The sequence below is a fragment of the Morus notabilis genome, unplaced genomic scaffold (assembly GCF_000414095.1).
Source record: "Morus notabilis unplaced genomic scaffold, ASM41409v2 Scaffold890, whole genome shotgun sequence".
Taxonomy (NCBI): Eukaryota; Viridiplantae; Streptophyta; class Magnoliopsida; order Rosales; family Moraceae; genus Morus; species Morus notabilis.
In genome coordinates, this window is record NW_010358657.1 from 2,334 (window position 1) to 17,923 (window position 15,590).

At 38.3% G+C, this 15,590-nt stretch overlaps 1 non-coding gene across 1 annotated transcript; it reads right to left on the minus strand.

The window, feature by feature from the left end:
• Positions 1–15,430: 15,430 nt before the first annotated feature.
• On the minus strand, positions 15,431–15,537 carry LOC112090592. Its single transcript, XR_002901723.1, has one exon. It is a non-coding gene; the product is annotated as a small nucleolar RNA R71 (small nucleolar RNA).
• Between the last annotated feature and the right edge of the window lie 53 nt (positions 15,538–15,590).

Here is a 15,590-nt window from a genome sequence, read left to right on the forward strand (position 1 = left end):
AGTACAGGGGATTTTGGACGCTGGAGCTGGAGAAAAGAAGAGTACAGCACGGATACACAGGGGTTTTTGACCTCAGATTTTAGCTTAGCTGTTTTCTCCTTCTCTCTGTATTTACTTTCCGAGACCTTATGGATCTGTTATTTGTTATTAATTCTGATTTTGTTGAACTAAACATGAGCTAAATTCCTTAGCTAGGATTATTGATGGAACCAAAGTTGCAATGAAGATCTATTTGCTATTTTGATTGATAATGTAATTTTCATATGGTTTATTCAAGCATATTTATTGTTTACTTTCTATTAAGTGACAGGCCATCATTTAGTAAGAAAACACAAACTTAAGCTAATTCTGGAAAGGTTGGTTGAGTTAGATCTAGCTTGGATAATGTAAGAGATAGTATAGGAATATACTATTATCTTGTACAACCCATTAAAATTGATGTTAACGTCAGATTTGTAAACTAAAACACATAGGAATATGTTGGTTTGGTTTAAGGAATTACAAGCATAAATCTGTCGGAAGATGATTATGTAGAATTTTAGGTTGACTAGATGAACTTTGCTACAGCAATCGTATAGCAAATCGTGGTCAGAGTTGCAACCGAGGGGAAATCAGTAATCCTAGCCTTCATCCATCATTAAATCACAGCTCTAAGCTCAGATCTTATTGACTTTTACCTCTTGTCTGCATTTAAATTACAGTCTTTGGTCTTATACATTCTTTTCACTTAATTAATATCAATTTGGCATTCAAACTATTCTCAATCATATTGATAAAACTGGTTTTTGTAATAGAATTCCTCATTAACTCAGTCCCTGTGGAGACGATACTTTACTCATTACTATATTACTTGTTCGATTGCGTGCGCTTGCGTGGAGTCATTTTATGCATAGAGTTTTTGGTGAACAATTGGCAAGGGTGAAAAGCTGCAGGATCTCTATGTTCTTAACACAAACAAATTGAGTGTAGATTCTTTTGTTAATAATGTTTCTGTTCATGTTTGGCATAATCGACTTGGTCATCCATCTTACAAGAGATTAGATACCTTGAAAGGTCAATTACCTTATGATGTTACCAAGTTTAATAAAACTGATCCTTGCTACATTTATCCTTTAGCTAAACAAAGGAGATTGCCTTTTATTTCTCATAATCACGTGTCTCAATTTCCTTTTGACTTGATTCATTGTGAAATCTGGGGTCCATACCATGTGCCTGCTCATTCTGGTCATATATATTTTTTAACCTTAGTTGATGATTGCACTCGTTTTACTTGGGTTTTCTTCTTAAACACAAGTATGATGTGTCCACTACAATTCTAAGATTTTTTTCACATGGTTGCTACTCAGTTCAACAAGAAAATCAAGGAATTCAGGTCTGATAATGCCAAAGAGTTGGCTTTCACAGATTTTTTTTTCATGAACATGGAGTGCTACATCAATTCTCCTGTGTGGACAGACCGCAGTAAAACTCCGTGGTTGAAAGGAAACATCAGCACTTATTAAATGTTGCTCGAGCATTATATTTTCAGTCACGAGTTCATATTTAGTTTTAGAGTGAATGTATTTTAACAACAACATTCTTGATCAATAGAACACCTTCTCCTTAGCTTACAAACAAGATCCCGTATGAACTCTTATATGGGCGTCCTATTGATTACTTATTTTTAAGGGTGTTTGGTTGTCTTGCTTTTGCCTCCACCTTACCTGTCCACTAGGCAAAGTTTCATCCGCGAGCACGAGTTTGTGTGTTCTTAGGTTATCCTCCTGATATGAAAGGTTATAAGTTGTATGACATCGCACAAAAGCATAGATTTGTCTCCAGGGATGTTGTATTTCTTGAAGAAATCTTTCCTTTTCACTCTGTTATTGCTGCGGACTCTTTAACTGATCCATTTCCTGATCTTGTTCTGCCAAAGCCACCAGTTGAGGTTCCTTTTGAAGATCCACTTCCGGTTCTTCCTTCGGGTGTTTCCTCCCCTTCATCTACAAGATCTTCTTCTTCCCACGACCCCTCACCTTCACCGGGCATTGTTGCTCTTCGGAAGTCTTCACAGATTCATTAGCCTCCCTCCTATCTACGGGATTTTCACTACAATTTATTGCCTCTCCATCGTCAAGCTGATTCGCTTTCTTCTAGCAGTATGTATCCCTTGGCCAACTACTTATGCTATGATTTTTCGTCTGCTTCTCACAAGCACTTGGTGTTGCATGTTTCCTCACACTTTGAGCCTTAATTCTATCATCAAGCTGTTAAGTTTCCACAATGGAGGGAAGCCATGAAGGCCGAATTAGATGCTATGGAAAGCAATCACACTTGGTCAGTTGTTCCCTTGCCTGCGGGGAAACATTCCATTGGTTGCAAATGGATTTACAAAATCAAGTATAAGTATGATGGCTCTGTGGATAGGCATAATGGTCGGTTAGTTACTAAGGGCTACACTCAACAAGAAGGTATTGACTTCATTGAAACCTTTTCTCCTGTTGCAAAGTTGGTTACTATTAAAGTGTTGTTGGCCCTTGCTACTAGTCAGAATTGGCATCTTACTCAATTAGATGTGAATAATGCTTTTCTTAATAGGGATCTATTTGAGGAAGTTTATATAGATTTGCCCCTTGGTTATACTAGTCAGGGGGAGAACTTTCTACAACAGGGAAAGATGGTTTGTAAACTTCATAAGTCCATTTACGGCCTCAAACAAGCTTCTAGACAGTGGTACTCTAAGTTCTCACATTCCCTTCTTCGGTTTGGTTTTGTTCAATCCAAATCTAATTATTCCTTGTTCACTAAGGGCTCCGGTCCTTCCTTTGTGGCCTTATTGGTCTATGTGGATGATATCATCCTTACAGGACCATCACTCTCCACCATAGATTCTTTGAAGTCCTTTCTTCAGAGTCAATTCAAACTTAAGGATTTGGGTCATTTGAAATATTTCCTTAGTCTTGAAATAGCAAAGTCTCGCAAATGCATTGTTCTTTCCCAGTGGCACTATACTCTACAGTTGTTGGGGGACACTGGTTTTCTGGCCAGCAAACCATCCATTGTTCCTATGGATCCAAAAGTTCAACTCAATGCTATTGATGGTGAGCTCCTCTCTGATGTATCTCAATATAGGTGACTTATTAGTTGACTTCTGTATCTTACTTTATTTCGACATGATATTACTTTTGTTGTACCCAAGCTTAGTCAATTTCTGGCACAACCAAGAGTTCCACATTTGGCTGCTACTCATCATCTTCTTCGATATCTCAAGTCTACTCCTGGTCAAGGCTTGTTCTTCTCTGTTTCCTCTTCCCTCCAGCTCAAGGCTTTCTCTGATGCGGATTGGGGTTCTCGTCCATATACTAGGAAGTCTGTCACTGGTTTCTGTATGTTTTTAGGGGAGCCCTTAGTGTCCTGGAAAGCCAAGAAACAGACTACCATCTCTCGGTCTTCTGCTGAGGCTGAATATCGCGCCTTAGCTGCTGTCACTAGTGAATTAACTTGGTTGTTTGTTGCAGTGTTTGTTGTGACACTGTCTCCACCAACTCTTTTGTTCTGTGATAATCAAGCAGCAATTCACATTGCCACTAAGCCTACATTCCATGAATGTACTAAGCACATTGAGATCGATTGTCACTTTGTTCGTGATAAAGTTGTTGCTGGGTTTATCAAACTCATGCCTATTCGTTCTCAGCACCAGCTTGCAGCTTTTCAAGCTCTACAATCATGGTAGGGCGTAGCATGCCAACCCAATTTTTTGGTCTGAAATTCACTTGTTTTCATCAGTTTCAGAGGAAAAAAATCGGAGAAGTGTGACTGAAAACGGCAATAACTTTTTATCTACAAATCATTACTGGGCCTATAATATACCAAATCGAAGCTCTTTTCGAGCTGTACAATCAGGGCTAGCCGTAGCCCACCAACTCAATTTTTTGGGCTAAAATTCACTTGTCTTCATCAGTTTCGGAAGAAAAAAATCGAAGAACTGTGACTGAAAACGGCCATAACTTTTTATCTAGAAATCGTTACTGGGCCTATAATATACAAAATTGAAGCCCTTTTCGAGCTATGCAATCGTGGCTCACTATAGCCCGCCAACTCAATTTTTCGGGCCAAAATTCACTTGTTTTCACCACTTTCGAAGGAAAAAAAATCGGAGAACTGTGATTGACAAAGGCCATAACTTTTGATCTAGAAATCGTTACTTGGCGTATAATATACCAAATCGAAGCTATTTTTGAGCTGTACAATCACGGCCAGCAATAGCCTACCAAATCTATTTTTTGGGCCAAAACTTACTTGTTTTCACCACTTTCGGAGGAAAAAAAATCGGACAACAATGATTGAAAACAGCCATAACTTTTGATCTAGAAATCGTTACCAGGCGTATAATATACCAAATCGAAGCTCTTTTCGAGCTCTACAATAACGGTAGGGCATAGCCCACCAACCCAATTTTTGGGGCCAAAATTCACTTGTTTTCATCAGTTTTGGAGGTAAAAAATCAGAGCACTGTGACTGAAAACGGTCATAACTTTTTATCTAGAAATTGTTACTGGGCCTGTAATATACCAAATCGAAACACTTTTCGACCTCTACAATCCTGGCGGGCCATAGCCCACTGACCCAATTTTTTAGGCCAAAATTCACTTGTTTTCATCAGTTTCGGAGGAAAAAAACTCAGAGAACTGTGACTGAAAACGACCATAACTTTTGATCTAGAAATCATTACTGGGCCTATAATATACCAAATCGAAGCTCTTTTTGAGCTGTAAAATCATGGCTGGCCATAGCCCACCAACTGAATTTTTTGGGCCAAAATTCACTTGTCTTCATTAGTTTCAGAGGAAAAAAATCGGAGAACTGTGACTGAAAACGGCCATAACTTTTTATCTCAAAATTGTTACTGGGCCTATAATATACACAATTGAAACTCTTTTCGAGCTCTATAATCATGGTGGGGCGTAGCCCACTGACCCACTTTTTCGGGCCAAGATACACTTGTTTTCATCAATTTCGGAGGAAAAAAAATCGGATAACTGTGACTGAAAACGACGATAACTTTTGATCTAGAAATCGTTACTTGACTATACTATACCAAATCGAAGCTCTTTCGAGCTGTAAAATCGTGGCTTGCCGTAGCCCGCCAACTCAATATTTTGGGCCAAAATTCACTGGTTTTCACCACTTTAGGAGGAAAAATAATCAGAGAACTGTGACTGAAAACGGCCATAACTTTTGATCTATAAATCTTTACTGGGCCTATAATATACCAAATCGAAGCTCTTTTCGAGCTGTAAAATTATGGCCGGCCGTATCCCAGCCACTCAATTTGTTGGGCACAAATTCACAGGTCTTCATTAGTTTCAGAGGAAAAATATTGGAGAACTGTGACTGAAAACAGCCGTAACTTTTTATCTAGAAATCGTTACTGGGCCTATAATATACCAAATCTAAACTCTTTTTGAGCTCTACAATCATGGTGGTGCATGGACCACTGACCCAATTTTTCGGGCCAAAATTCACTTTTTTCATCAGTTTCGGAGGAAAACAAATCAGAGAACTGTGATTGAAAACGAACATAACTTTTGATCTAGAAATCGTTACTGGGCCTATAATATACCAAATCGAAGCTCTTTTTCGAGCTCTACAATCATGGCTGGGCATAGTCCACCAACCCAATTTTTCAGGCCAAAATTCACTTGTTTTCATCTGTTTCAGAGGAAAAAAATCAGAGAACTGTGGCTAAAAACGGCCATAACTTTTTATCTAGAAATCGTTACTGGGCCTACACTATTCCAACGTAAAACTCTTTTCGAGCTCTACAATCATGGCGAGGCATAGCCTGCTCACCCAATTTTTCGGGGCAAAATTCACTTGTTATCATCCGTTTCGGAGGAAAAAAATTGGAGAACTGTGAATGAAAATGGCCATAACTTTTTATCTAGAAATCGTTTCTGGGCCTACAATATACCAAATCGAAGCTCTTTTCGAGCTGTACAATCGTGGAAGGCCGTACCCAACCAATTCAATTTTTTGGGCCAAAATTCACTTGTGTTCACCACTTTTGGAGGTAAAAAAATCGGAGAACAGTGATTGAAAACGGCCATAATTTTTGATCTAGAAATCGTTACTGGGCCTATAATAGACCAAATCAAAGCTCTTTTCGGGCTCTACAATCATGGCAGGGCATAGCCTGCCAACCCAATTTTTTGGTCTGAAATTCACTTATTTTCATCAGTTTCAGAGGAGAAAAATCAGAGAACTGTGACTGAAAATGGCCATAACTTTTTATCTAGAAATCATTACTGGACCTATAATATACCAAATCGAAGCTCTTTTGGAGCTATACAATTATGGAAGGTCGTAGCCCACCAACTCAATTTTTTGGGCCAAAATTCACTTGTCTTCATCAGTTTCGGAGGAAAAAAAATCAGAGAACTGTGACTGAAAACGGCCATAACTTTTTATCTATAAATTGTTACTGGGCCTATATAATACAAAATCGAAGCCCTTTCCGAGCTGTACAATCATTAATGGCCGTAGCCTGCGAACTCAATTTTTCGGGCCAAAATTCACTTGTTTTCACCACTTTCGGAGGAAAAAAAATCGGAGAACTGTGATTGAAAACGGACATAACTTTTGATCTATAAATAGTTACTGGGCGTATAATACACCAAATCGAAGATATTTTTGAAATGTACAATCATGGCTGGCCGTAGCTTGCTAACTCAATTTTTGGGTCAAAATTCACTTGTTTTCACCAATTTCGGAGGAAAAAAAATCAGACAACAGTGATTCAAAACGGCCATAACTTTTGATCTAGAAATCGTTACTGGGCCTATAATATACCAATTAGAAGCTCTTTTCAAGCTCTACTATCATGGCAGGGCATGGCCCGCCAACCCAATTTTTTAGGCCAAAATTCACTTGTTTTCATCAGTTTTGGAGGAAAAAAATTAGAGAACTGCGACTGAAAACGGCCATAACTTTTTATCTAGAAATCGTTACTGGGCCTATAATATACCAAATCAAATCTCTTTTTGAGCTCTACAATCGTGGCGGGGTCTATCCCACTGACCCAATTTTTTGGGCCAAAACTCACTTGTTTTCATCAGTTTCGGAGGAAAAAAATCGGAGAACTGTGACTGAAAACGACCATAACTTTTGATAAAGAAATTGTTACTCGGCCTATAATATACCAAATCGAAGCTCTTTCTGACCTGTACAATCAAAGTTGGCCGTAGCCCACCAACTCAATCTTTTGGGCCAAAATTCACTTGTCTTCATCAGTTTCGGAGGAAAAAAATCAGAGAACTGTGATTAAAAACGGTAATAAGTTTTGATCTAGAAATCGTTACTGGGCCTATAATATACAAAACTGAAGCCCTTTTTCGAGCTGTACAATCGTGACTGGCCGTAGCCTGCCAACTCAATTTTTCGGGCCAAAATTCACTTGTTTTCACTACTTTCGGAGGAAAAAAAATCGGTGAACAATGATTGAAAACGGCCATAACTTTTGATCTACAAATCGTTACTGGGCCTATAATATACCAAATCGAAGCTCTTTTCTAGCTGTACAATCATGGCTAGCCGTAGTCCCACAACTCAATTTGTTGGGCCAAAATTCACTTGTCTTCATGAGTTTCGGAGGAAAAAAATCGGAGAACTGTGACTGAAAACGACTGTAACTTTTTATCTACAAATCGTTACTGGGCCTATAACATACCAAATAAAATCAATTTTCGAGCTCTACAATCGTGGTGGGGCATAGCTCACTGACCCAATTTTTCAGGCCAAAATTCACTTTTTTCATCAGTTTCGGAGGAAAAAAATTCAGAAAACTGTGATTGAAAACGTACATAACTTTTGATCTAGAAATCGTTACTGGACCTATAATATACCAAATCGAAGCTCTTTTCGAGCTCTACAATCATGGCGGGGGATAGCCCACCAACTCAATTTTTCGGGCCAAAATTCACTTGTTTTCATCAGTTTTGGAGGAAAAAAAGTCCGAGAACTGTGACTGAAAACGGCCATAACTTTTTATCTAGAAATCATTACTGGGCCTATAATATACCAAATCGAAGTTCTTCTTGAGCTATACAATCGTGGCCAGCCATAGCATGCCAACTCTAATTTTTGGGCCAAAATTCACTTGTTTTCACCCCTTTCGGAGGAAAAAAAATCAGAGAATTGTGATTGAAAACGGCCATAACTTTTGAACTAGAAATCGTTACCGGGCCTATAATATACCAAATCAAAGCTCTTTTCGAGCTATACAATCATGGCCATTCGTATCCTGCCAACTCAATTTTTTGGGCCAAAATTCACTTGTTTTCATCAATTTCTGAGGTAAGAAATCAGAGAATTGTGACTGAAAACGACCATAACTTTTTATCAAGAAATCGTTACTGGGCCTATAATATTCCAAATTGAAGCTCTTTTCGAGCTGTACAATCTTGGCCGGCTGTAGCCCAGCAACTCAATATTTTGGGCCAAAATTCACTTGTCCTCATTAGTTTCGAAGGAAAAAAATCGGAGAACTGTAACTGAAAACAACCATAACTTTTTATCTAGAAATCATTACTGGGCCTATAATATACCAAATCGAAGCTCTTCTGGATCTGTACAATCATGGCCAGCCGTAGCCTGCCAAGTCTAATTTCTGGGCCAAAATTTACTTGTTTTCACCACTTTCAGAGGAAAAAAATCGGAGAACAGTGATTGAAAACGACCATAACTTTTGATCTACAAATCGTTACTAGACCTATATTATTCCAAATTGAAGCTCTTTTCGAGCTATACAATCATGGCCGGTTGTAGCCCAGCAACTCAATTTTTTGGGCCAAAATTCACTTGTCCTCATTAGTTTCGGAGGAAAAAAATCGGAGGACTGTGACTGAAAACGACCGTAACTTTTTATCCAGAAATCGTTACTGGGACTATAACATACCAAATTGAAACTCTTTTTGAGCTCTACAATTGTGGGGGGACATAGCTCACTAACTAATTTTTCGGGCCAAAATTCTCTTTTCTCATCAGCTTCGGAGGAAAAAAATATCGGAGAACTGTGGCTGAAAACGACCATAAGTTTTGATCTTGAAATCGTTACTGGGCCTATAATATACCAAATCGAAGATCTTTTCAAGCTATACAATTGTGACCGCCATAGCCCACAAACTCAATTTTTCGGGCCTAAATTCACATGTTTTCACCACTTCCGAAGGAAAAACAATCGGAGAACTGTGACTGAAAACGACCATAACTTTTGATCTAGAAATCGTTACTGGGCCTATAATATGCCAAATCAAAGCTCTTCTTGAGCTGTACAATTGTGACCAGCCATAGCCTGCCACCTCTAATTTTCAGGCCAAAACTCACTTGTTTTCACCACTTTCGGAGGAAAAAAAATCGGAGAACTGTGATTGAAAACGGCCATAACTTTTGATCTAGAAAACGTTACTGGGCCTATAATATACCAAATCGAAGCTATTTTCGAGTTGTACAATCGTAGCCAGGTGTACCCTATGAACTCAATTTTTTTGGGCCAAAATTCACTTGTTTTCACAAGTTTCGGTGGAAAACAAATCGGAGAACTGTCATTTAAAACGTCCATAACTTTTGATCTAGAAATCGTTACTGGGCCTATAGTATACCAAATCGAAGCTCTTTTTGAGCTCTACAATCATGGCTGGGCATAGCCTGCCAACCCAATTTTTCGGGCCCAAATTCACTTATTTTCATCAGTTTCGGAGGAAAAAAATCAGAGAACTATGACTGAAAATGACCATAACTTTTTATCTAGAAATGGTTACTGGGCCTATAATATACCAAATCGAAGCACTTCTCGAGCTCTACAATCATGGCAGGGTATAGCACACCAACCCAATTTTTTAGTACAAAATTCACTTGTTTTCATCAGTTTCAGAGGAAAAAAAATCAGAGAACTGTGACTGAAAACGGCCATAACCTTTTATCTAGAAATCGTTACTGGGCCTACACTATACCAAATCGAACCTCTTTTGGAGCTCTATAATCTTGGCGGGGTGTAGCCAACCAACTCAGTTTTTCGGTCCAAAATTCACTTGTTATCATCAGTTTCATAGGAAAAAAATCAGAGAATTGTGATTGAAAACGGCCATAACTTTTTATATAGAAATCGTTACTGGGCCTATAATATACCAAATCGAAGCTCTTTTCGAGCTGTACAATTATGACTGGCCGTATCCCACCAACCCAATTTTTTAGGGCAAAATTCACTTGTCTTCATTAGTTTCGGAGGAAAAAAATCAGAGAATTGTGACTGAAAACGGCCATAAATTTTTATCTAGAAATCGTTACTGGGCCTATAATATAGCAAATTGAAGCTCTTTTCGAGCTGTACAATCGTGGCCTGCGCTAGCCCGCCAACTCAATTTTTTTGGCCAAAATTCACATGTTTTCACCACTTTTTGCGGAAAAAAAATCGAAGAACTGTGATTAAAAATGGCCATAACTTTTGATCTAGAAATCGTTACTGGCCTATAATATACCAAATTGAAGCTCTTTTCGAGCTCTACAATCATGCTAGGGCATAGCCCGTCAACCCAATTTTTCGGGCCAAAATTCACTTGTTTTCATCAGTTTCGGAGGAAAAAAATCAGAGAACTGTGACTGCAAACGTCCATAACTTTTTATCTAGAAATCGTTACTGGGCCTATAATATACCAAATTGAAGCTCTTTTCGAGCTGCACAATCCTGGTCAGCCGTGCCCCACCAACTCAATTTTTTGGGCCAAAATTCACTTGCCTTCATCAGTTTCGGAGGTAAAAAATCAGAGAATTGTGACTGAAATCGGCCATAACTTTTTATCTAGAAATTGTTATTGGGCCTACAATATACCAAATTGAAGCTCCTTTTGAGTTCTACAATCGTGGCTAGTCGTAGCCTGCCAACTCAACTTTTTGGGCCAAAATTTACTTGTTTTCTTCAGTGTCGGAGGTAAAAAATAGGAGAACTGTGACTCAAAACGGCCATAACTTTTTATCTAGAAATCGTTACTGGGCCTATAATATACCAAATCGAAGCCCTTTTGAGTTGTAAAATCGTGGTCCGTCGTACCCTGCAACCTCAATTTTTTGGTCCAAAATTCACTTGTCTTCATCAGTTTCGGAGGTAAAAATTCGGAGAACTGTGACGGAAAATGTCCATAACATTTTATCTAGAAATGGTTACTGGGCGTATAACATACCAAATCAAAGCTCTTTTCGAGTTGTATAATCGTGGCCTGCCGTAGCCCGCCAACTCAATTTTTTGGGCCAAAATTCACTTGTTGTCATCAATTTCAGAGGTAAAAAATTGAAGAACTATGACTGAAAATGGCCATAACATTTTATCTAGAAATCGTTACTAGGCCTATAATATACCAAATGGAAGCACTTTTTGAGCTGTACAATTGTGGCCGACCGTAACCCGCCAACTCAATTTTTCAGGCCAAAATTCACTTGTTTTCACTACTTTCGGTGGAAAAAAATCGGAGAACTGTGATTGAAAACGGTCATAACTTTTGATCTAAAAATCGTAACTGGGCCTATGATATACCAAATCGAGTCTCTTTTCGAGCTCTACAATCATGGCTGGGCATAGCCTGCCAACCCAATTTTTCGGGCCAAAATTCACTTATTTTCATCAGTTTTGGAGGAAAAAAATCGGAGAACTGTGACTGAAAACGGCCATAACTTTTTATCTAGAAATCGTTACTGGGCCTATAATATACCAAATCGAAGCTCTTTCGAGTTGTATAATCGTGGCCGGTCATAGCCCGCCAACTCAATTTTTTGGGCCAAAATTCAATTGTCTTCATCAAATTCGGAGGTAAAAAATCAGAGAACTGTAACGGAAAACAACCATAACTTTTTATCTAGAAATCGCTATTGGGCCTATAATATTCCAAATCAAAGCTCTTCTTGAGCTGTACAATCGTGGCTAGCCGTAGCTTGCCAACTCTAAGTTTCGGGTCAAAATTCACTTGTTTTCACCACTTTCGGAGGAAAAAAAATCGGAGAACAGTGATTGAAAACGGCCATAACTTTTGATCTAAAAATCATTACTGGGCCTATAATATACCAAATCGAAGCTATTTTCGAGCTGTACAATCAACGATGGCCGTACCCTGTGAATTCAATTTTTTGGGGCAAAATTCACTTGTTTTCACTACTTTCGGAGGAAAAAAAATCGAAGAACATTGATTGAAAAGGGTCATAACTTTTGATCTACAAATCGTTACTGGGCCTATAATATTCCAAATCGAAGCTTTTTTTGAACTGTACAATCATGGCTGGCCGTAGCCCAGTAACTCAATTTTTTGGGCCAAAATTCACTTGTCCTCATTAGTTTCAGAGGAAAAAAAATCAGAGAACTGTGACTGAAAACAGCCATAAGTTTTTATCTAGAAATCGTTACTGGGCCTATAATATACCAAATCGAAACTCTTTTCGAGCTCTACGATCGTGGTGGGGCATAGCTCACTGATAATTACACCAATTTACACTTTTAATGTTCATAATTGTAAAATTATTTTATCAAATTTGTGATTTTAATTACAAATATTCCTAAATTTAGAGGATTTAATTTTAATTGGATTTATTTTATTTTTCAGGTTTTTGAAGAAAACAATTGGATTTGGGCTAGTTTACCAAGCAAAACCTAAAAGTTGAGCCCAAGAAAAGCCCAATTCAGCCCAAAGCCCATCAGCCCATCATCCAGCCGAGCCGAGCTGAGAAGCCGCGAGCCCATCACAGCCGCCACGTGTCATCTTCTGCTGCGCCGCAGGTCCGTGGGACCCAGTTGTCCCCGCGCGTATGCGCGCTTGGCGCGCACGGATCCTTCCCCCGGGCGAGTCTCCTCAACGTGCGCGTCAGGACGTTTGGCTTTCCTCTCCGCGTGGGTCCCGTGTGCAGCAGCTCTCCAACCACATAACGCCACGTGGTCCCGTGCCCAGTTGCTTTCCCACGCCAGCAAGCGCGCTTTGCGCGCATGTTCTCTCCCCTGCGTGACATCTTCTCCCGCGCGCGTCAAGTCTTCCTCCGCGTGGGCCCAGCCAGTACAGAACTTCTTCCCTGCCCAAGAATTCACTTGCGACACGTGTCCCACCTCTTCAGCCAGATGCGTTTGTGATGGTTTTTCTCCCCCATTATCAGCCTATATTCCCAAAGTTAAGCCTTGTAACTTCTAATTTATGGATCTGTTTTTATCTTTTTATCATTCTCAAAACTCTATAAATAGGGCCATTATCAAGGTGATTAGGGGGTTGATTTTTAGACAGAGCCTAAATTCTCACACATTTTCTCTTGTTTTCTTGTTCTTATTCTCATACTTTCTTTTTAGAATTTTATGGGAATTATGTGCAAGTTAGGCTAGAGTATTTAGGTGAGGCTAGAGATGATCCTATATGTATAGTGAACTTGTTTGAATTTTAATTCTCCAATGGTTTGTAAGTTTTATACATTTGAGTAAATAATTTTCTTTTATCATATTTCTTCCTCTTATCAATATATTTTATTGTCAACTTTCATATAAATCTAGTCAAGCTCTTTTTATGTGATTGTTGCATTATATTATATATTGATAGGTATTGTTTTATGAGTAGTCTTTTACTGCAATATTGCCAATGGTATATTATCGCTCTTAGATTTCTCATAAGATAATTTTTCCTAATTCTAAACGTTAGAATTTTATTTACTCGAATACATTTTTAATTCATATGTTCTTCAAATATTTATTTTCCGATTGATTGTTTGGGATGTGAAACTTTCAATTGAGTCAATTTATGAATCAAAATCCAAATAGGTGAACAAAGCATATGGAGGATTCTCAAAGCCTCACCACTTTTTATTATTGAATTTTCTCCATTTTAAATTGTTCAAAAAATCATCAAAAACACTCATTCCTTTTCTTTGTTTGATTGTTCACTTTCCTAACACTTTTTATTTGCTATTCATTTCTTGTTCAATTTAACACCTCCTTGTGGGATCGACCGTTCAAATTGTACTACAATTGACCGCTTGTTTTTGTACACGTTTGGGCGTAACCAAATTTTGGCGCCGTTGCCGGGGAGGTGCGTCAACAAGATTATTCAGTAGATAATTAGCCAAAGAGATAGGTACTATTCGTCTTTTATTTATTTATTTATTATTATTTTTGTTGTTGTTTGGCACGTTTCAAAAAAAAAAATGTTGAATGTTGTCTGCTATCATTTTGTTTTCCGTTTACTTAATTGGTTTGACAGTTACATTTTTTTTTTCTTTCAGCTTTGCTAGTATTACATATGTATTATTACATTTTTATTGATTAGAATTGTTGGGTTTTGTTTCGCTGGTTGCAAAAAAAAAAAAAAATGATATTAACTTTCTCTTTTATTTATTTCTTAATGGTCTTGAATAGCTTAATTTAATTTTTCATTTTTAATTAGCCATAATTTTTAGGTTGTGACTTTTAGGTGACCAATTTAGACATTAAATTAGGACTTTTAATCTCTCATAATTTGTGTAACCTTAGGTTTTAGAATAGTATTAACTTAGGGTACTAATATCTAACATTTAACATTTCATAAAACATGTCATAACATCATAAAACTTAATAAATTTTTCAAGCAATTTTGTGGAAACATTAGAAAGTACAAACTAAGGGAGTTCTGTCTAGGAGGCTGGTTCCTGTTAGCGTTCTATGCCACCAGTATTTCCTAGGAACGTTGCTCTGTCTAGGAGGTTGGTTTTTAAGGAGGCCTCGGCCCACCAATCTTTCCTGGGAGCACTCTTGGGGGTTGCCATTCGCGATTCTACATTATTGTTTTCTTTGAAATAAATAAATAAATAATTAAAAATTAAAAATTAAAAATTAAAAACAATTAAAAAATTAAAAAATTAAAAAAAATTAAAAAAAAAGTGAAACGTTATAGGGTGAATGAATCGTTATAGAGACGAATTAGGGAGATTCGCAATAAGACCGGAGAACCCTAGTGAAGTTTCTTCCCACACGTCTAGTCCTCCCTCGACCCCAGCCTCATTAGCAGTTGTAAATCCGTTCGCGATGGCTCAAAACGAGGAGGTCCAACAGAAGACGTTGAACGATTATCTTCACCCTTCACGTACGGCTACACCGTCATGCATAATGTTTCCCCCTAATATGCCGAATTTGGATTTGAAGCCGGGCATGATCCAACTCTTGCCGACCTTTCACGGGTTAGAGAGCGAGAATCCATACGTGCATATTAGGGAGTTTGAAGAAGTAGTGGTAACTTTTTACAACCGAGCTGAAGCCGCAGACTCTGTGCGATTGAAATTCTTTCCTTTCTCTTTGAAGGAAAAGGCTAAAAACTGGTTGTATTCTCTGCGACCTAGGTCTATTGGAAGTTAGGAAGAAATGATGACATCATTTTTCAACAAGTATTTCCCTCACCATAAGACCAATGGTCTGAAGCGACAGATCTCGACCTTTACCCAAAAGGACAATGAAACTCTGTATCAAGTTTGGGAACGGTTCAAGGATCTGTTAAATCAGTGTCCCCACCATGGTTACGAGAGTTGGCGCCTCGTCAGTTATTTCTACGAAGGACTCACGATTCGAGAGC